Here is a 23,521-nt window from a genome sequence, read left to right on the forward strand (position 1 = left end):
TGCTGACAGCTCAGAGCCTGGAGCCTGCTTCGGATTCTGTGTTTCCCTCTCTCTCTGCCCCTCTCCTGCTTGTGCTCACTCCCTCTCTCCCTCTCTCTCTCTCTCTCTCAAAGATAAATAAACTAAAAAAAAAAGGAGAGTAAGTGATATTTTGACTTTTGTCATTTTTCATTTTTTTTTTTTTTACTTTTGCCTTAGTCATTGATATTCAATATTCATCTGAGTACTTCATCCAGAGAGTCGGTTGCAAAACATTTACAAGCACACTACTGCCCACCTCCCACACACACCCTCATCATCACTGAGTATTAACAATTCTAAAGATCATTTATTCCTCGGCAAATTAAAATTAGCATATCATTGCAGAGCAACTTTTCATGTATTTATTGGATATTTGAATTTCTTTTATGTGTGCAAATAATTTGCTTCTATTATTGGTTCATATTTCTATTGAAGTTATAATGCTTATTTTATTAATTTATAAGAGCTTTTCTAATATTGAGGGTAGTAACTCTTCCTTAATATTTGATGAAAATAAATTTCTGCCAGCTTACTCTTTGTTACTTAATATTTATGCAGTTTTGATACGATGTTTCTGCCTTTTTGAACGTGGAAAGCACTCCCCTACTCCACAAGTACTTAAAAACTCTGCTCTTCTAGCTTTTCTTCTTATGTGGTAATCATTATGTTTAGTTTTTCAGTATACCTGGGATTTATTTTAATATATGGTACATATTTTCACTAATATCCATTTTTTTCTAATCCCCTTTATTGAATGAGTAATTTTTCACTTACTATTCTGTGACGTTTCCCCTTTCCATTAGTCAAATTCTTCTTTTAACTAGGATCAGTTCTAGGGCTGTTTTTTAGGTTCCATTGATGCATTTGCTAATTTTTTCACAAATGGAAATGTTGCGTTAAAATCTTTGAGGTCAAGTCTCAGCCTTCTCTCTTCCAGAATATTCTTGGTGATGCCTTCCTGTTTCTTTTTCTAATTGCGACATAAAATATTTTTCTTAGTTTGCAAAACTACATATCCATTGGGACTCAAATAAATTATTCTTTAAATATATTAGACTGGCATCTTTGCAATATTCAGATTATTCAGCTAGGATGATGATGAACAAGTTTCTGTTCATCTGTCAGGTTTTCCCCTTCCTACAACAGCTACCATCACAATTATTTATTGACTGTTCATTATACGGCAGCCACTAAGAGCAACAGTGAAAAACCAGTACCCTGCTCTTAAGTCTTTTATTCTGCCAGGGGGTAGAGATTATGTTTTTTGTAATCATATAATATACCAGGTATGGTAATGAAATACAAAGTAAGGGTCTAAAAAGTGATTGTGGGGAAAATAATTTTATTTAAGTATTATTTCTGGATACACACACAAGTCTATATACACACACATATATAAATATATGTATATAAATACATACATATTTGTCTTTGTGGAAAAAAATTCTTATGGTTATTGGTATTATGGGGAGGAAGGGATCTTCCTATGCGTATCTTTTATCTTGACATTTTCTTACATAATAAATTTGCATTTGCTTTCATTGGCTTTTCTATGTCATAAAGATGACATCTCTGAATAACGGAAACATAGTTTTGTGTTCTTCCATTGATTACACTTCTAATTCCTGTTTCTAATCCTTTTGTATTGCCTATAATGTTCAGAAATGCATACATAATAGGGGCACCCGGATGGCTCAGTCGGTTAAGCATGTGACTCTTCACCTCAGCTCAGGTCCGTTCTTGAGTTTGAGCCCGTGTTGGGCTCCTCACTGACAGTATGGAGCCAACATGGGATTCTGTCTCTCCCTCTCTCTGCTCCTCCCCTGCTCTCTCTTACTCTGTCTCTCAAAATAAACAAATAAACTTAAAAAAAAAAAGAAAAGAAAAAGAAATGCATACATAATAATAGCAGCAGTGGTCAAGACTTTTTTTCCAACTAACCTTTTTGATGATCTTTCTTGGTATTCACTCACAAGTATTATGCTTGCTGTCAGTTTCAGATAAATATTCTTATTTGTGTTAAAGCCATATTTACTCTCTTCTGCTATAATTCCTTCCTAAGAAATATTATGATTTTGTAAATTCAGTTATTAAAACACTTATTTCAATAGAAACTCAGTAGCTATTGGATAAGCAATTTTCAACTTTAAACTAATGTTTTCTATTCTGAAGGATTATTAATAATAGCTATATAATTATAAATGTATACTTATAAAACACAAGCATCAATGAGAAAATCTTGATTTAGGTTACATTTGTATTTCGTTCTAGTAAAATTATTTTCCTATTGCATCATGAATGCATTTCTTTACTTTTTATTTTTTTAATATTTATTTATTTTTGAGAGGGAGAGAGACAGAGCGCCAGCAGGGGAGGGGCAGAGAGAGAGGGAGATACAGAATCTGAAGCAGGCTCCAGGGCTTGAACTCAGGAACTAGAGATCGTGACCTGAGCTGAAGTCGGAAGCTTAACCAACTGAGCCACCCAGGCGCCCCATCATTAATGCATTTCTTATACATCTCCTTGCCTTTATCATCTTTACCCAATGCTGTTTCAGGAAGAGTCTATAGTCCCTAAAAAGTAGCTACTGGGAGAAGAGATCTTATCTTTCACTTCTTCTCTGCCTCCCTCTTTTCCTTTCCCTTCTTCCCCTTTTCTCTTTTTCCCTACTTTCTTCCCTCCCTGTCTCCTTTCTCCTTGTGTTCCTAATTCCTAAAACAGTACTATTTTTCTCTGGTTGCTGCTGTAATTCCTGATCATGGGACTGTGATGTCTTGAAAGTTTGAAAAAATATCACTTGTAAAGTTCGTCTGATGTAAAAATCTTTCTCAGAGTTAATCCATAATGATTTCACATTTTTTTCTATGCAATTGGCCTTTTTCTTCTACTTCCTATTTAGCCTAGTTTCACGTAAAATGTTCCGGGTGGTAGTGCAGTGTGGTGTTTAAGAGTAGGGACTCGGGTGCCAGATTTCTTTTCTAGTCCCAGGTCTGCCATCACCAGCTGCTTAACCTTAGGTGAATTACTTAACATTTCAATGTCTCAGTTTCCTTCTGTGTGAACCACCCCACTTATCATATACTTTTATCTGAGAATTAAATAGTTTAATAGATTTAAAGGTCTTAGAACACTGTCTGGCACTAGATAAGCACTCAAAATATGTTAGCTATTATTTATTTCTAAAATCCCCATATTTATTGGAGATCATTATGAATAGTGCTTTTATCCTTAAGAGACCTGTTTTTTGGAAACATCCCTTTTATCATATATAAAATTTTAATTCTCATTTTTTCAATAAATTTATTAGAAGTATTTATCAGAAATATTGTATGTTATGTATTTTGATTTTGTTTTGCCCAGTCTAATAATTTAGAGATTTAAAGTATACTAATTAGATAATTTGTTGCTTTTTGCAAATTAAAAATTTGTAAAAATGTTTGGCTTTTTCTGACTTCCGCTACCTTATGATTGAATCAGAAAATATGAATTTATAGGTTTAATATTTTTAGTGCAACAGTCATATTTTTGTTATTTTTGAAATTATGTTCAGTTAAATTACTGATTCCAAATTCACCTTAGTTATTTAGGATGTTTTCTGTGTTGGAGGGAGGGAGGAGATTTCATTGGGCAATCCAATAGTTAACTTTCTGCTATTTCTAATTGGTTGTCTTGAGGCCCAAGACTATGTACCTCATTATTTAAGTGTTTTGTCAATTATTGAGATTTTCTGTCTGATTTACTATACTTTTAAATTATTAATGCAACAAGGAAAATATATTCATTGATGTTTGCAATCTACATCAATATGATGAAATAGGTGATTTATTAATTATATAATCCAAATCACCTATTTCATGTACTTTGTGTGTGTGCTTACTTGAATCATCAAAAGCTGACAGAGATATATTAATCTCTCCCACAAATATTGAGTTTCTGTCATATTGTCTTTGAATTTCTGATAAGCTTGTGCTCTCCATTTGTAAATTATGCTGTTGGGCCTTACAGAGTCAGAAGTATTTTCTATTCATTTTGGATTATGTTCAGTGGTAAATGAATAAACTGGTAAATGTTTAACAAACCAAGTCTCTGTGTGGGAGGGAGGGGAGGTCTGACTTGAAACATTTGTCAAATTCTAAGCTACCATAGCCAATTTCAAGTTATCTCTGTGACATCACTGAATGTGAAGTTGAGAAGAGGAGTATTTAATTGATCCTCATGAACTGACCTTCAGTACAATACGAATATCTTTTCTCAACAAAAAATAATCATCATTGTCTTCATTTTTTCTAAAACTTTATGATATTAATACTAACATTTTAAATTTCTATTTTGACTGATATATCTTTACACAATATTCTTTCTAATACTCTCTTATTACTTTGACATCTTTTAGAAGTGGGTGGTATATATCATGACCTTTTGTTAGTGTCAGAGATGTTTTGAGTTTTATCCATTTACATTTATTATGATATTTAGGATGTTTGATGTTTCTTCCTGTAGGTTTTAATTTTTCTTAATATAATAGGTATTTTCCCTTTATTTTATACAAATTACATGTCTTGTTTATTTTACCATGAGAACTATGTTGCTTTTTATATTTTCCAAAAATATTCAGTTTTACATTGACTTTTGCTCAATTGAATGTTAGTTTTCAAATAACATTAAACTATATTTTCTATGTAGCAGAATCAAGAATGAGGCCGTATCACTATTTCCAAACTATTTAAATAATAGTCTAATTATATCTATTATGTCTTAAAAAAAATGTATGGTTGGATTTTTAAACACAATTTAAACATTATGTCTTGTCCCAGATAATTTAATGAATTCATTCCACATTTATTGTGGTTGCTACTTTTGTCTATTTATTTTGTTGGCAGCATTTCTAATTTCTACTGTTTCTTTTTTCTTTTATCCTAATAATTTGAAAGTTCCATTTTCTATTTTTATTCTAATAGTCTCTTTTCCTAAAATTTTCAACAGTTATATTCTCTATTCAACTAAAAGTTAATCAATATCAACTTCTGATTTCCTGACTGAAGACATTAACAAAGTCCAAACTTAATTTCCCATAATAAACAAAAAACTAGACAAAACATATGAAGTCACTGTTTTCAGATACTGGCTAATGAGCAGAGTAGGACTGTGATCCCAGGAGAAGATAAAAAAAATGAGTTTTGCCCTTAGGTTGCCCCAGCTTTCTGCCTGAAGCTCATTTCCATATCCAGCTGTGGGCACAGGGAAGGAGATCCCTAACAGTGCCCACAGGTCTTGTTGACTTGAGGAGACATATTGGCATTCAGGAAGATGAAATTAGCTAGAATTTGAGTGGGAAAGAACTGACAGGAAGGGAACTATGCAACAAAAAAAAGGGGGGGAGATTCCCAACATGGCTTGGAGTCCCTTCAAGTCCTTGGCTGAAAACTAATCTCACATGCCTACTATGAGGCCAGGCAAAGAATGACTGGGAAACATACACCTGATACATAATCCAGCAGTCACACTCATATACCTAGATAGGAATCACCTCAAATGTCCATCAATAGAGGAATGGATAAACAAACTGTGGTCTGGGCAATGAAATACAGTTCATGAAATAAATAAGAACACATTATTGATAGATGCAACAACATGGATGAATTTTAAAACATACACTTAGCAAAAGAAGCCAGACACAAATGAGTGCATGCTGTATGATTCCCGGTTCCATTTATAAGAAACTGTAGAAAAGATACTTAATTTCTAACGGCAGGAAGTAGGCCAGTTGTTGATTGCACTAGATGTATGAGATTGATTGGGAAGGGGCTAAAGGAATATATTTTGGTGAAAAAAATATTCTTTATCTTAATTGTGGTGATGGTTACACAAGTGTTCATATTGCCCAATTCTCAAAAAAATGTACAGTTAAAATGGGCACACTGTATTGTATCTATCCCTCAATTAACTAAGTTCATTAGACCCCCTCTCTTTTAAGCTTTTGATGAATGTCGTTGAACTTTTCTACACTTTCTTCCTCAACTAAGACAATAGTTGTAAAGCTCCCCCACCCCTTTAACTCTCTCCTTCATCCACATCTAAGAAAATTATTTAGAAATCCTCTCCTAGAAAGTCAGGAAACTGATTTCATGCTGTGCCTTTGCTTGTTTAAAACTAGCAGTCATTTAACAACTCTGACACCAAATACTATTTAGAGTTAACTATAACTTGTATAGATTTATCTGGCTGTTACTGATCCTTGCAGTCCAAATCCACATATTATTTCACTTTTAAGTACTGTTAATTCAACTCTTCAGTACCACTATCATTATTGTTTTTCAGTTTAGTAACTCTGTTTTTAATTTCTAAGCACCTGTGTTGTTTTTGCCTTTCCTGTTCATATCGGTATATAGTTGCTTTTGATAAATCACTGAATATTTCTGGAAATAGAAATTTAATTTAAAATTGTCTTCTATTTCCTACATTGCATCTGTTTTCTTAGGATATTTTCTCCTCTCATGATTCAGACTCTTAATTCTAGTGTGTGTTTTTTTTTTATTTATTTGATTTTTATTTTTCCCAAAGTACAGTTGTTCTTGCTTGTCTATTTTGTTGATGTTTACAGATAAGTATCTAAAGTGCTAAAGTGATCACTACTGGCAATTGCCATGGCTTCTTCAACAAAACTAAATATTTACTCTCTCAGAGCCATGAATACAAAATTTCATTAAAAGCTCCCAAGGCGGGGCGCCTGGGTGGCTCAGACGGTTGAGCAGCCGACTTTGGCTCAGGTCATGATCTCACGGTTTGTGAGTTCGAGCCCCGCGTCGGGCTCTGTGCTGACAGCTCAGAGCCTGGAACCTGTTTCGGATTCTGTGTCTCCCTCTCTCTGACCCTCCCCCGTTCATGCTCTGTCTCTCTCTGTCTCAAAAATAAATAAACGTTAAAAAAAAAAAATAAAAAAAAAAAAAAATAAATAAAAAAAGCTCCCAAGGCATGACATACATACATACATACATACACACATATATATGTATATGTATACACATGTATACATGTATATATGTATATACATGTATACATGTGTATACATATACATATATATACATATGTATACATATATACACATATATACATATATGTGTGTATATATATATATGTATTTTATATATACATATATATAAAATACATATATATATATATGTATGGGGAAGGATGCATCAGTATGCTTGCCTTGTGGCTTTAGAAGTTCCTTGTTCAAGAAGCAGAAGCTGGTTACCAGATGGGATTCTCTGTTGGTTTTGAGAGGCAGTCTTAGCTTAGATGAAAGCCTAGATTCTTCAAGAAAGGGATAAATGCCACAATTTAAAATGTAAAATGTGCATATTCACTAAAACAAATATCGTACTTGTAGAAGCATATCGCCCAAAAATACTAAAACAAGTGTGCAAGCATATATGCTGAGGAATGTTTATTATCCTATTATTTTTATAATGACTATATTGGAATATATATATTCCTTATCTTCTTTATCCATTCAACTATTGGTGGATATTTGGGTTGTTTCCATATCTTGGCTATGTTAATAATGCTGGGATAAAAATAGGGAGAGATATAGAGATAGAGATAGAGATAGAGATAGATAGAGATAGAGATAGAGATAGAGATATATATCTTTTCACATTAGTATTTTCATTTGCCCTGGGTAAATCTCAGTAGTGGAATTACTGGATCATATGGTATTTCTATTTTTAATTTTTTGAGAAATTCCCATACTGTTTTCCACAGTGGCTGCACCAATTACACTCCCATCAACAGTGCACTAGGGTAGCTCTTTCTCTACATCCTTGACAATACTTGTTATTTCCTGTCTTTTTGAGTTTCTAGACATTCTGACAATTGTGAGATGATATCTTATTGTGGTTTTGATTTTCATTTCCCTGATAGTGATGTTGAGCATCTTTTCATGTGACTGTTTGTCATCTGGATGTCTTCTTTGGAAAAATGTCTGTTCAGGTCTTCTGCCTAATTTTAATCAGATATTTATTTATTTATTTAGGTGTTCAGTTGTATAGGTTCTTTATATTTTTTTTGATATTAACTCCTTATTAGATATATCACTTGCAAATATCTTCTCAGTAGGTTGCCTTTTTGTTTTATTGATGGCTTCCTTCACTGTGCAAAAGCTTTTTAGTTCGGTGTAATCCCAATAGTTTAGAAGAATAACATCCATTATAACTCTTTGAGTGAAAAAAAACCCAACTTGCAAAACAGCATCTTAATATAGAATTTTGCAAAAATAATATCCAAAAACTTATCTGCTGTATATGTAAAATACAAGTACTCCATATGGATAATGATATAACTATAGATATATATGCTCTACATGTACATACATATATACATGTATATACATGTTCTATGTATACACATGTATGTATTTATATGTGTGCTTATATATATATGCATGTTCTTGTATTTTGGCAAACTCTTTATAATTCTGAAAAAATATATACCAAACCATTTTTTTATGATTACATCTTTTGGTGACTAAGTGTATAAGGGGGGAATTTGTGGCTTTAGTCACATACATTTTCATATTGTTTTATGTACTTTTCTCAATTAGAATGTATTTTGATAAATAAATGATTTAAAAAGATGAAAGTGGTATCTTGAGATGCTATGAATAACTTGAGGAAATTAGTACAATTTTACTTTCAATTCTTTCTTAGAATTTCTGTTTTTTGACATGTTAGACATAGATTAATGTCCATTGATATATTTCATGCTGTATTTTTTCTTTCAAAAATATTCCAGACTTCTGCCTTATATTTTGTGTTTGGCAACACAAATTAATTTTTAACACAAATTGGTTGCAATCCTGATTTCAGTATTTAGAATCATAACATTTAAAAAAATTATCCAATATCCTATTTCCCTTTTGGACTTTGTAATCTTGATTTATCTTTCAGTTTCCTGGAATAGGTCTCCAACAAGTCTTTAATTTTTTTTCAAGAAGAAAATAGATGCTAAATTTAGCTTCCCATACATATCAGAGAATGACTTTTATTCACATATTAATATAAACTTGAAATGTTGCTCACATTTTAATAATAAATGTATTCCCCAAGATTTCTGTAGACTATAATCACACAGTCTCATGTTATTCACTGATGTGAAGGAGGAGTCTCAGGCCAGACTTAATTGTGTTTACCTGTAGGTAGCTTGTTTTTTTTTCTACGTGGATGTTTGCAGGTGTTTTTAAGTTCTATTTCAAACTTTAGCTATAATCTTTTTCTTTTTTTTTTTTAGCTCAGATGTTGCTTCTATTATATTTTTCCCTAATTTTTTTCTTAAAAGTATGATTTTTCACATTCGTGTTATCTTTTTTTCTCATAAACTTCTCTCATGATTTTTTATTTCTTTTTTATTTTGGCAGAACTTTAAAAATTTGCCATCTTCATCCCTACATACTAATTCAATCTGTTCTATATTTTCCACAGTAAAGACTTTACTTTTACTACTGTTCATTTTGGTTTACTTATTATCTTTTCTTATGTTGCCCGTCTCATGTTGTAACTAATGTGTTTTCTTTACAACTCAGCATGATTTTTATATGACCCTTTGTTCGCCTATTGACACGAATCACATATTTTTGTATACTGTTTAAATGCCAAATACTATTCTAGCATTTTCTACTGATTCTGATTTGAAAGTAATATAGGCACACTCAGTATTTTTCTAGCAAGTTGTTATGTATGGCTTGCTTGGGCACCACTTATACTTAGTATTTCTAAGTATATATTTGAAGTATCATTAAGATTCTATTCTCAATTCAGTTCAGCTCAGCAGATTTTAAGCACATCTCTTCTGGATTGAGTTAAGATTATCTCCGGCATTCATTGCGTGATTCACTGACATTGAACCAGGGAAGTTCAAACAACCTACAATGATCAGCATGCCCTACCAACACTCATCCTCCTGTCACTGTTCCCATCCACAGTGTTAAATTTATTGTGGTTCTATTTCAAAGATGAAGTGTGTTTCCATTAGCATCTCCATATTTCCTAAACTTTTATTTCCTGGGGATTTCAATGTCTGAATGGTAGCAGGAATGAAAAGATGGAAGAAGTGAAACAGTAATTTAAGTGTGTTAAAATAAAATCTGTATTATTTTAGTAAGCTTAGTCTGCATAACAAATACCATAGACTGGGGAATTTAAACAACAAAAATATTTATTCCTCACAGTGGTGGAGACTGACCGTCCAAGATTAGGGTGCTAGCATGATTGGATTCTGGTGAGAATCTTCTTCCTGGCTTATAGATGGCTGCCTTCTCACTGTATATTCACATGGCCAAGAAAGAGATTATTTCTCTCATGTCTCTTCCTACAAAGGCATAAATTCCATTTATAATGGCTCCACTTTCATGACCTAATTACCTCCCAAAGACCCCACCTTTTAAACCATTACATTGGGAGTTAAGGTTTCAACATATGAATGAATGGGTGGGGGGAGGGCACAAACATTTACTCCATAACACCCATGCAGCAAAGTTTTCCCAGACTGGGGATGTGAAGCATCTCTACCTCAGAGACAGGTAATGGTAGAGAGGGAAAGTATTTCCCTTCTTTCTTTTGGGCCAATATGATCTCTTGTTTTAGCAATATATACATAACCACTAATTGTGCCACTTTATTCAATTACATAGATTTTGTAGATGGTGTAATATTTTGACAATTTTTGGCAGTAGCTTCATCGTCACTTATTCAAGTTTCTGTGAAATTTTCATCTTTTATGGACCTTTATACTTTATTGGGATTTACTTTATTGGGATACTTTATTGGGATTTAGGGAGAGGCTGCATTAGGGACATCTAGTGAGATACTACTCCTTGTCCATATTAATTATTATGAGCAATCCTTCAAGGAATATTTTCAAGGCAAAGTGATTTAAAAAGAATGAAATCAATAAAAACCTTTTTCCTTCTCTGTCCAAATGACATAATGAAGTAATTTTCATGAGCTTCTTTCATACCAGCCAAAATCTACAAAACAAGGCTTTGAATATATAGGCTTCAATGTATGAAATTATATTTTAAAGTTTTCTAGTCTTTTTCTGAGCCTCTAAGAAAATACTTAAATAAAACTCCATACTTCTAATATACTGAGAATTGAAAAAAAAACCTGTCAATATACATCTACTGGATGGTGTATATTTGAAAATTAAATATAGGATTACATTTATAACTAAAAATTCTAAATAAAATTTGAGTCTTAAAGAATATTATTTTGAGACACTTTGCTGCAAAATTCTATTATATTTGCAAACTATAACTAATTTGAATGCCCCAAGTGAATAATTTAAATACCCCAAGGAAGGAATTACTGAAATAAGATTTAACGATATATGAATTTAAATAACTAATCATTCTTCCTCATAAATGAGCTTTGTATCTCATATAAGTGACCAGTATGCAAGTATGACGGGTAACACAGAATTTTGTATAGCAACTATGAAATTTCGTATAGCAACTACACCATATAGTTGTATATTCAACTATGAACTATGTATGGCTTGGTTATGATATGTATGGACACAGTATGCTAAGGACTTTGGACTTCTAATTCCTGGTTTTATCCCTCTTGGGTTATCCAACGTCATTAAATTCTATTTCCTTAATAGTAAATTAATAATAATAATAATAATAATAATAATATATTGGTTTATGTTGAAAAATAAATGAGATAATGTGAGTGCGCTATAAATGGAAAATCTCCATGCAAAGTTGCACTAAATACCAGCTGTGCAGGAAGAGTTAGGCATGTGATTGGTAATTGTATTGGCAATATAATTTTCAAATATGAAGGACAGTGTATATAGAAATAATTGTACATGTATTTATTATGGGCCATTGCAACTATTGATAGTTCTTAAACTGCTTAAATGGTGCTTAATGCCCAGTTAGTAAACCAAGTCAACTTGGTTTCTGACTTAAATGGACTGTGAATGAAGGTATAAAGAATAGTTTCACTTACACATTTAAATAATTGCAGGACTTCAGTTGGATGGGAAATACTTTGGCCTCATTAATAAGGACTGGTTCAGACTGCATTATGAAAGAATTTCTGAAGCATTAGTTTAAGTTCATTTTTTCCCAGGCACTTTACCATGGTCTGCTGAAGAGTCATCATGCTCCAGAAAGCTTCAAAAAGAAGACTAAAAAACAGGTATGAGAAAAGAGGATTGAGGTGACTTGGGTAGCTCCTTGTCTCTTACGCCCTCTAATCTTTGAAGCTCTGAGCACTTGACCATGTATAGGCTATGTCCTGCTGCAGACTGTGGAAACAACACCTGCTGTGATTAGGGCTAATGGGGTCCCCTGGGCCAGGCCATCAGAGGCTCAGCATGGCTGCTGGTTCTGCTCTGGACCAGGCCCCCATATCCAGAATCTGGGTCTTATCTTCTTCTCTTGTGGATGGTAACTGCCTCTAATCTCACCTACAATCTAAATACCTGCTTAACCCCCTTCCAGCTGAAACACCTGATGCCCGCTGAGCATCTGCCAATGTGGGTCCATCTAGTGTCATAGGCCGCTGGGTTAGGGTCATCTGCAGTTATGAAAGAGTGACTAAATCATCAGACTGTTTTGGAGAAACCGGTATTCTAGCTTTCAAGTCTTCTTGTGTATACATGAGACATGTAAAGACTTCTATACAGGAATCTGTGCCTATAGCATTCTAAACACTAGTTAACAATGTAACAAACATGCTGTTTTGGTAGTTCCTAGTTCATCTACTTGTCACTAAAGTGGCTGGTTTCTGTCTAACCACTAAAAATCATGTTAGGTGTAATGAAGCTTCAGCAACAAGTATTCTTGTTGTAGGCATACACATGTGTGTGTTGTAATGTTTATTTATGTGTAATGATGTAATCTTTTTTAGTTGTATAATGGAATGTGGAAACTATAATCACCCTGCCTTTAATATAAATAATGTCTTTGCCACTGCCTCACACTTTTACTTTGAGCCCACTGAAGACTCAATTTTCCCATCTTTAAAATGAGTGTAATATTATTTACCCCGAAAGATAGTTGTGAAAATTAAGGGAGACAATGCAAGGCTACTAGCATAGTGGCCGCCTCACAAATAATGAGTAACGTTCAATGCATACAAGTTGTGATCCTTTTCATGACAAATAAAAAATAATCAGTGCAAGCATAGGGCTTGAGGGAGGTTAATGTGAGAGGATTCATTTCTTGTGACAGAAGTGTTTCCAGTATTAATCAGAGGCATCAAATTTAGACGATGAAGATACATGGGGGGGTGGGGTGGGGGAAAGAAGGCAGGAGGAAATCAATGTCCAGAAATCCATTACATTTCTATACCAGAATAATGAAACAACAGAAAGATAAATTAAGAAAGAAATTCCATTTGTAATTACACTAAAAGTAATAAAAGACCTAAGAATAAACTTAACCAAGGAGGTGAAAGCCTTTTATAAAACATTGATGAAAGAAATTGAAGATGACAGAAATGGAAAGACATTCCCTCATGGACTGGAAGAACAAATATTGTTCAAATGTCTATACTACCCAAAACAATCTACAGATTTAATGCAATCCCTATCAAAATACCAACAGCATTTTTCACAGTACTAGAACAAATAATCCTAAAATATGTATGGAACCACAGAAGACCCCAAATAGCCAAAACAATCTTGAAAAAAGAAAAAAAAATGGAGGTATCATAATTCCAGATTTCAAGTTATAATACAAAGCTGTAGTAATTAAAACACTATGGTACTAACACAGAGATAATCACATAGATCAATTTAGAACAGGATAGAAAGCCCAGAATCAATTAATCTTTGTCAAAAGAGGCAAGAATATGCAATGGGAAAAAGACAGTCTTTTCATCAAATGGTGTTGGGAAAACTGAACAGCTACATGCAAAAGAATGAAACTGGACCACTTTCTTACACCATACACAAAAGTAAACTCAAAACGGATTAAGAACTAAATGTGAGACTTGAAACCATAAAAATCCTAGAAGAGACCACAAACAGTAATTTCTCTGACATCAGCTGTAGCAACATTTTTCTCGATTTGCCTCCTGAGGCAAGGGAAATAAAAGCAAAAATAAATTATTGGGACTACATCAAAATAAAAAACTTCTACAGTGAAGGAAACAACCAATAAAACTAAGACATGAACTACTGAATGGGAGAGGATATTTGCAATATCGTACACTGTTGGTGGGAATGCAAACTGGTGCTGCCACTGTGGAAAACAGTATGCAGGCTCCTCAAAAAATTAAAAATACACCTACCCTATCATCCAGTAATCACCTTACGGCTTGCGAAAGAATATAAAAACATTAATTTGAAAGGATATATGCATCCCTACGTTTATTGCAGCATTGTTGACAATAGCCAAATTATGGAAGTAACCCAAGTGTCCATCGGTAGATAAATGGATAAAGGAGAGATGGTACATATGTGTACAACGGAATATTATTCAACTGCATAAATGAAATCTTGCCATTTGCAATGACATGGATAGAGCTAGAGAGTATAATGCTAAAAGAAATAAGTCACTCAGGGAAAGACAAATACCGTATGATTTCACTCATATGTGGAATTTGAGAAGAAAAATGAGCAAAGGAAAAAAAGAGACAAACGAAGAAACAGACTCTTAACCATAGAGAACAAACTGATGGTTACCAGAGGGGAGGTGTGTGGGGGGTGGGTGAAATAGGCGGAGGAGATTAAAGAGTGCTGAGTAATGTATAGAATTGTTGAATCTACATTGTGCACCTGAAACTATCATAACTTTGCAAGTTACTGGAATGAAAATTAAAAACTCAAAAAAAATAAAATATTAAAAAAGAGATGCCTTGCCCATAAGATTATAATGGAATGGAGCAACCTAACAATAAAAACAGTTGTTTGATAAAAAAATATATATATATAGTATGGGGAATTCACTGAAGAAACCTATATTCAGCACTACCATTGTTCAAAATACCATTCAAGAGAGAGAAGTTCTGGTGTTAAAGAATGAAACATGGGAGAGTTGTGATAGAATCCATGATTTCTAGGGAAAGGCAAAACTGTTGTGATTATTTAAGCTGGGGAGTGTTGGGATACTTCAACATTTTCTTGAAAACGAAATCTCTTCCCTGGTTTCTATTTGCGTGATATACCTAGAAGAGCAACCTTTAGTTTCCCGGAAGAAAAACTAATAATCTTCTCTTGAAACCACTTTCTATCTACTGTTGGACCCAGAGCCCTGCTATTGTGTACTCCTCAAAGGCCGCAGGGCCAAGTCTCCCTGCTCTTTGCTTTTTCAGTAAAAATAAACACAGGTCTGTGACTTGAGGCCCTAAACATGTCCGACCAGAATTTGTTTCACATCAGCTGCCAAAAAAGTTCTCCTTGACTTGAAGTCAGCAGTAAGGAGATCATGTCCGGACACCCCTTCCATGAGAAAAGGAGAGACCATAAAGGGCTTTTTCATTGAGGTGCCAGCCACATAACTAAAGACGAGGACATTCAGATGTTGTCCCAGTGGACGGGCAGCCAGGGCCCCTCAGCGACTCATAGACACTGCAAGGCTCAAAGCAATGCTGGGCAGAACTAGAATGTCGAGAACTGCCGGTCTTTGTTTATAAAAACCTGCCTTCGGAACATGTTCGTGCAAAGCGTGTTGGCTTGGGTAATCCTCACAGAAGCTCAGAGCAGTTGAGAGAGTGAGCTTTTAATATTTTACAAATAGAGAGGCAGACACAGCAGAGATCAATGATATACCAAAGGTCACATAAGAACAGTCAAAACTGGTTTAGTCTGAAAATGTGTTCTGGGATTTTCAGAGTTAACTACTCTAAGAGGAGTAGGTATTGATTTAAAAATGTGGGGAGAGGGAGGTATGAAAGATAAAGTCTTCCCATATCTAACAGTATGTAAGAGACTAAATTAATGCTTACAGAAACTTTATTAATAACCATTAACTATTTCTAGAGTCCCTGCTATATTTAAGGAAATGGTTTCAGCATGCGATAACAAACCTTGCTCTCAGGAAGCATCCAGTTCAGTCAGAGAAAATAAGACATTTCCAATATAATTTTAAAACTTAGGAAGTGCCATATTTTTAAGAAGAGAATGATTTGATAGCAACGGGACTTCTCAAGAAAAGTGAGGTGGGTTTGAGCCAGCAGCATCACTGAAGCTTTCATGGTGGAGCTTATATTTGAACTGGACTTTAATGGATGCATAGGTGGACTGAATTCAGCTTAAGAATAAAATAAAATGAGGGGTGCCTGGGTGGCTCAGTCGGTTGAGCGTCTGACTTCAGCTCAGGTCACGATCTCACGGACCGTGAGTTCGAGCCCTGCGACGGGCTCTGGGCTGATGGCTTAGAGCCTGGAGCCTGCTTCCAGTTCTGTGTCTCCCTCTCTCTCTGCCCCTCCCCCGTTCATGCTCTGTCTCTCTCTGTCTCAAAAATAAATAAACGTTAAAAAAAATTTAAAAAAAAGAATAAAACAAAATGTTAAGAACCGAAAACATTGCTTGGGAATTGTCAACAGAGAAGTAAAAAGAAAGTCACGCATTGGGTTATATTGTTAAAGAAAAAAGAGAAGAAATAAGAGGTACTGAGGACAGAGTCCTAAGAGGGTTCGAATGGAAGGAAAGATATTTGAAGAAATGGTATATCAAATGTAAGCTGTGCTATAGTTTAGAGTAATTATATAAATTTATGATATCTATAAAAATACATTAATATTATATAATTTATATTTACTTGGTATTAGATTATCTTCATTTTGTTGCAAAATTATAATTATCTCAATATCATTTGTCATGTTCAGAGAACTTGTTTCCTTAGTGTCTAGCCTTACTTGTATATAGCATGCATGGATTCTCTTTCCATTTGACATATAAGTCTAATTTTCCAAAATATGATCATTAGTAAAAAGATAATATCTTTAAAACTTGAACCCATAAATAAACAAAAGTGCTATTGTAGCCATATATAAATATGTACCTATGCCTGATTATTGATTTAGCTTAATTTGTCATATTTAAATTAATTGTTTTTTATTTTACATATCCAAAGTCTGTCAAATGGCCAGATTATTTACTGTTAGGTTGATTCACATATTTCAGCAAGAATCATGAGGCAGAAATTACTTGAATTGAATCTGTGCCTAATGAAACCGGAAGTATTGGAATGAGCATTTCATAATTATATTCTTTCTGCAGAGCAAAGTTATCTTTTATTTTTCTTCTTTTCTTCAACTCCTCTGTTTTACCTCTGGTCAGCTGTTGGTTACTGGACTAATGATTAAGAAACACAGATAGTAAATCTTCCATAACTCCCATTTATGACATTTTCTCATGTGACATATTTATATTTTAAACTTATGATGCATCCGTGTCTATAGAAACAAAAGAAAATGCAGAATAATTTAGTCATTAGACAATTTGGGCTCCAAATCAAAACCACACACTCAACGGTGACATTTAGCTTTAAACATCTAATTATTTCATTTCTTCAATTTAATTTTCATGTGTGGATTTAAGACAACAAAAAGCTGAAAAAATCATCTAACTACTTGTGTTTTAAAAACCTGGCTTCTCAGTCCAGGAAGGGATCAAAATAATTTATTTTCTCCATAAAATATGTACAAATTGTTGCAATTTTCCTTTTCTCACTGAGAGAGCAACAAGAAAAGATAGTCCCACTACTATGTTAAACTCCCAATCACTTAGGCTGCCAGACTGGATTAATATTTTTCAAGGAGCTTTCTTAACTTTATGACATAGGATAATAGTTCTAAAAACACATCATTTGTAAGATATAAATTGGAATAGTAGTTAAAATCAGTTAATCCAATGTTATTTTTTAGTTTATTTCAATATTGTTTTATTTACTTAGATATTTAGATATTGGGAGATTTACATGGGACGCTAAATAATTTGGCTTTATCTTTGTGGCTGATTGCTCTGGCCATAAAACATTTTGGCTGATTATGCCATTTGGGCCAATTTCACGTTTTCTCTGGATTCATGCTATTCTTTGTAACTGCCCACACAATGCATAGTCCTAGGCCTCCCGTTCACCACACCCTTGTGTCTTTTCAGTCAATTGGGAAGCTCATACACCTGCTCTGTTCCCACATTTGTTTTCATGCTATGGAGAGATGGATCCGTTAATGGCAAATCAATGCTATGAAAATTATAGACTGTTATAAAAGTTTCTTTGCAAATAGCTGTTTAACACCACAAAGAAGTTAGGTTAAAATTGTTTCAAAGTCTAAAATTAGTTACATTTTAAGCTAACTGCATATGCTTTTATTGTCTCTGATCTAAAATATAATCCCAGGAGGTTGTGAAAAGCATGCAAATTACAGAAAGCTAATTTGCTCCAACAGTGCTGCCTCCTATGCAGTTGGGAGGTCTATTAGAAATAGTGTATTCTCTGTTATTTGCATATTAATAGCACCTGCTGAAATACTTTGGGATTTACTTCCACTGCCGGCAGAGGGACAGAACTAAAATATATAAAATTCCTTTCATATCACTATGTTAGGCTATAAACCATGCAGGATGGACTAAGAATTCTGAATTAATGGCAGAAACTAGTTGTTCATATTGCATATGGGATGTGAATTATTTTTCTCCATGATAAATTATCACTTGTTTAAGAGATTGCAAACAAGGTGACTCCAAGCTTCATGACAAAAGTATCTCCTCCTTCTCAAAGAAAACAAAACAAGCTTTTCAAATTGCACTAAGAGTATATAGTTCTTTATGCTTCTCTGAGAAACTATAAAGTTTAACAAAGGAAAACCAGGCATACTGAGAAGAAAAGTAAAATGTGCAAATATTCAGATTCTCCAGATAACATAAACCACAGAATTTTGATTATTTGTGAGCAATTAAAAATATATGTATATAGCCATTAGCAACCTGAAGATTTTTTCCAAAATGAACTTTTCCTTCTGATCATGAATTTTTTGGCTTCTTTTTCTCCAACTCAGAATAAAGAGAGGACTTACACATACCTCGAGTTTACAGAGGTTTGAAAGAAAGGAGAGCTTCTTCTTTCCTCCAGAGAAAACGAGAAACTGCTTTTGGTCTCTAAGTCTCATTCTTAGAACACAGAGCTCTGCCCTCAAAAAGTTCTGTTCTATAGAGATGAGAGGCTCCAGAAGTAATGTAAGCACACACCTCCCCCTGCTTCCCTACCTCTCTGTCTTTCCCCTGAGATAACATCCAAGTGCAATACCCTTCACATCCTATCCACTTGTTGCAACTCTATCTATAACTTAACCCTCTTCTCCAAATTTGGCTGGGTAGGAATAATTGGATGATTTCGGCAACAGTGAAATACTGGGAAGGTGTTTACAGAAGTGCATGACTGAGGAGAGGGTGTGGAGATTTTGGAAATGTGACGTTAGACCTTGCATATTGGATTAGTTCCCTTATTTTCATTCGTGTAATAATTAGAATCAATGAATGCATATTATGTGCCAGCACTGTTCTAAGTTAAAAATAGTAACTCACTTAAGTTTTACTATAATTCTAAGAAGTAGGTGTTGTTAGTATCATTTCCCCCTATTTACAATAAGGAAACACAGTGACAGAGAGATTGAGGTCACAAAAGGTCTTCAGTAAGTAAGTAATGCCACAAGGATTCAAACCTAGGCTTACTAAATTCAGTCATGCTCTTAACTTCTCTCTGGGACAGTTTTATCTTAATGGTGACATCTTCTCATTAACATTGTTGTTGTCGTTATATACAAACATTCTGGAGATAGCATTTTCTGTACTGTCATAGAGGGTCAGTATTTAGAAACTATAAGGATTATTTCTGTGATTTCCTCCAGGCAATATGAATGTGCAAAGAGTATAATTCTTTTCCATATATCTTCAGAACTCAACTTTGTGACTGGTTAGTTGCAATGCACTTATACTCACTTTAAGTCATTCCATTCTGATTAGCCCCAGCCCTAGGGTAGGGAAAGAAGAGACTCAATGCACTTAATGTGGATGGTCTGACACTCCACTTGTTTGAGTGGAATTATCTCTCAGGAAAAAAATAGTCCTAACCTAACTAGCCAACGGACAAAGGCCCATGATCCACCCAAATCTCTGTTTTAAATTGATGTCATAGAATTTTTCTGTCACTCAGAAACTGACCAGCCCTCGGTGTCAAAATTTTGTTTTTAACAGTATTGGTGCTCTGGTTTCCTGGCTCAAAGCAGACAGAAGCAACGTGTTAGCTGAGCCATGGCAGGAGAAACGCTGAATTAGTTGGGATAAATACTAGCAGCTGTAATGAACTCTCAACACTTACCATCTCAACCAACACAAGTTTGTATTTTACTCAGATGAAGGTCAATGCGTTGCTCTTTGCTGGTGGGGAGTCTACCACCAAGTCAGTCAGGGACTCGGACTCCCTCCACTTTATGGTTCCACCATCTCCCAAAGTGCTGGTGTCCTCCGCTGAATTCTCTACATTCAGTTAGTGTACACAAGGGAGCGTGGAGGTAGGTCTACCGAATTCGTATCTCCAGCAGGGGATAGATTTAGCAGAGGTCTAGAAGTGGTGCGCATCATACCCACCCACATCCCGTCCTGCAAGACGCCGTTAGCGGCCAGCCCTCACTGCAAGGGAGGCTGGGAACCGTGTTCTGAATTTGTGCCCAGAAGAAAAAGAACTATGGTACACGTCATGTTCTCTGCCGATGGTACTTTTGGAGAGGTGCCCGTGATAACAAAAGACATGCCCCCTTACACTGAAGTGAGAGTCAGGCAGCCGATTCTACAAAGGACCACGTAGGAAATGTTTGAGTCTTTGAGGACCCCGTATGATCTCTGGGCCTCTGCCGAATATCCTTGTTGTTGTTGTTGTTGTTGTTGTTGTTGTTGTTGTGTAGCAACTCCTTAAAAATGTAAAAGCCATTCTTAGCTCAAGGGCCTTACAAAAACTGGCCAGTGGCCAGATATGGCCTGAAGGCTGTAGTGTTGAGCACCTAGTCCAAGGGAGACAGGTTGGTTTGTATCTCTAGTTAGCACAATGACAGGTATTTACCGTGCTCAGAAAAATAACACAGTTTCAAAGTTGAGAAAACCTTTGAGAATCATTTAAAATGTCTTACATTACATGTAAGGAGACCAAGACCCAATAAAATAGTGTCACCTAAAGAAACCAGGCTTATCTTTTTGTGAAGATAAATGTTATCATTATAAACTGATGCTTTGGATAAACAGACAACTAAGTAAATAAACTGATGCTTTGGATAAAGAGTTTATTGAAATGAAAGGTTTACAGGAAGAACAAAAAGACAATCTGCTGTATTCATTGGAGAAATTATTCATAGTATTAAAACCATGCACCTTATGCTGGCCTCCCTAACTTGTGAGTAATTGGAAATGGACTATACAATTCGTTAGCCACCTGAAGGGGATCAAGATTAAGATTTCTTTATCTTACCAGGCAAAGCAAAACATGGGGCAGGGGAGCTAAAATTGTAAGCCAAAAAAGGAAAATCTTGGAAATATTTGGGTCTCTTCAACAGCATAGACTTTGTAAGTTTAATAAATACTGAGTAATATGTAAAGAGAAAATTCAGTAGATTTGGGTACATACAAATAAAAACTTAGGCACATTGAAAAAACATGAACACAAATTAAAGGATGGATATTATTTGCAGTACAGACACTGAAGGATATTATCATAAATAGTTGTATAGTCAAAGAAATTAGAGAAGAAAGTAATAAAATAAATGAACAAAGTATATGAATAGATAATTCACCATGCATAAAACATATAACGAAACCAGATGTGAAAATATATCCAGTCTCCTTGGTTTTCATGGAATCAAGTGTCAATATGAACAATCTCTCAGTCAAGCTGATTAGCAATAATAAAATTCCAGAGGCTTTCACCCCCATCAGGACTCCAGCAACTCATGCTTTTCTGTTAATTTTGCAAAGATTTCATACCCCTTGTCTTCAATAGTAATTCCCAACTTTTATACTTCCCTTCAATCCTCCTCTACTCCTGCCCTCACAACAGATTTCTCTCCCTCCTACTTCATGAAGGAAATTGAGGTAATCAAAGGGCTGCTCTGACCTCTTTCCTCAGTTGTTCTTCCTCTCCAAACCACAGGGGCTGAGGAAAAGACCGTGCTTCTCCTTCTACTTCTCTCCCGTCCTGAGGAGTCTCTCCTGCTCTAGCAGGAGAAGACGGCCCCTATAAGAGTCATCTCTTTTCAGTGGCCAGTAGATGTGAAAGGTTATCTCTGGGATTTAATCACATTTATAGCTGGCCCAGTCATTGAGGACTTTGATAGTATACTTGGGTGGAGGAACCTCCAGGAGCTTCTATCTAGATGTAAATAGCAACCTCATCTGAAGTAGGCTTTTGCCTTCTGTTTCTCTTGAGCTGTAGATATAGATACAGATGTAGGTGTAGTCAACTTGGCTTTAAATATGGATAGAGATGGATATACATGATATAGACATACAGATATAGATAAAGACAGACCTAGATCGATCTATCTGATAAAGGGACAGTATTCATGGTGGCAATGCTTGACTAACCTATGGATTGTTCAAGCCTTAAGTCTGGCCGGAATCTCAGAGTTCATCCACTGCAGTGTTTCTCACTCAGTGAGCATAAAAATCATCTGGGGAACTGGTTAAAGTTTCAGATTCTTGGAACATATCCTGGGGCTAATAAATCAGAATTTCTGGGGATGAATCCGCAGAAGCACGTTTTAGAACAAGCTCCCTGTGTGCTGCTTGGACAGGTGATTCTGACTTCTCTTTGAGGACCTCTGATCTACAACATTTATATATGAGATTGATGTCCAGAGACATGCTGAGTTTTGTCTGGGATAACTCAGTTTACAAGGTCTGTAACAAGACCAAGCATAAGAGTACTAACTAGTGATGTTCTCACTGTACAGCCACGCTTTTTGGAATTATGATTTCATCTCTCAACTCTGGCTTTTAGACTCTCAACCTGTTGTTTTCTGTATCCTGTGTGCAGCACTGTCTCTCAGAGCATTAGGCTTTCGTAACTCGGGGATGAGGAGGTAACCTTTCAGGGCTCTGAGGGCCTCCTATTTCTGAGGGCAGCCAAAGCATATCTGAACTTGGACAAGCCTTACCTGCACACTAAGGAGCACTCAGCGAGAGGACCCGAATGAGTATCCAGGGACTACTTCTCCCAGAGGATCATTGTGCCTGAAGAATCAGGCTTTTCCAAGCTGGCACATTTCTATCAGACAGCCATAAGAAGCTGGTAATTTTTATTTATTGTCTGCAGTTCATGGCAGCCAGTATTTTACCACCTGCACATCTAAAAAGGAAGGGGAAGAAAAGCACACCAATATTCTCAAAATGTTTATATTCAAGGAGTGTGTATTTCAGAGAGGGAGGTCGTGATGTGTGTATTTTTATTGTGTGTGAAAGAATCCTTAGTGGCGGTGCAGCTGGAAAAATAATG

The sequence above is a fragment of the Panthera onca genome, chromosome A3 (genome assembly GCF_046562875.1).
Source record: "Panthera onca isolate mPanOnc1 chromosome A3, mPanOnc1 haplotype 2, whole genome shotgun sequence".
Lineage (NCBI taxonomy): Eukaryota > Metazoa > Chordata > Mammalia > Carnivora > Felidae > Panthera > Panthera onca.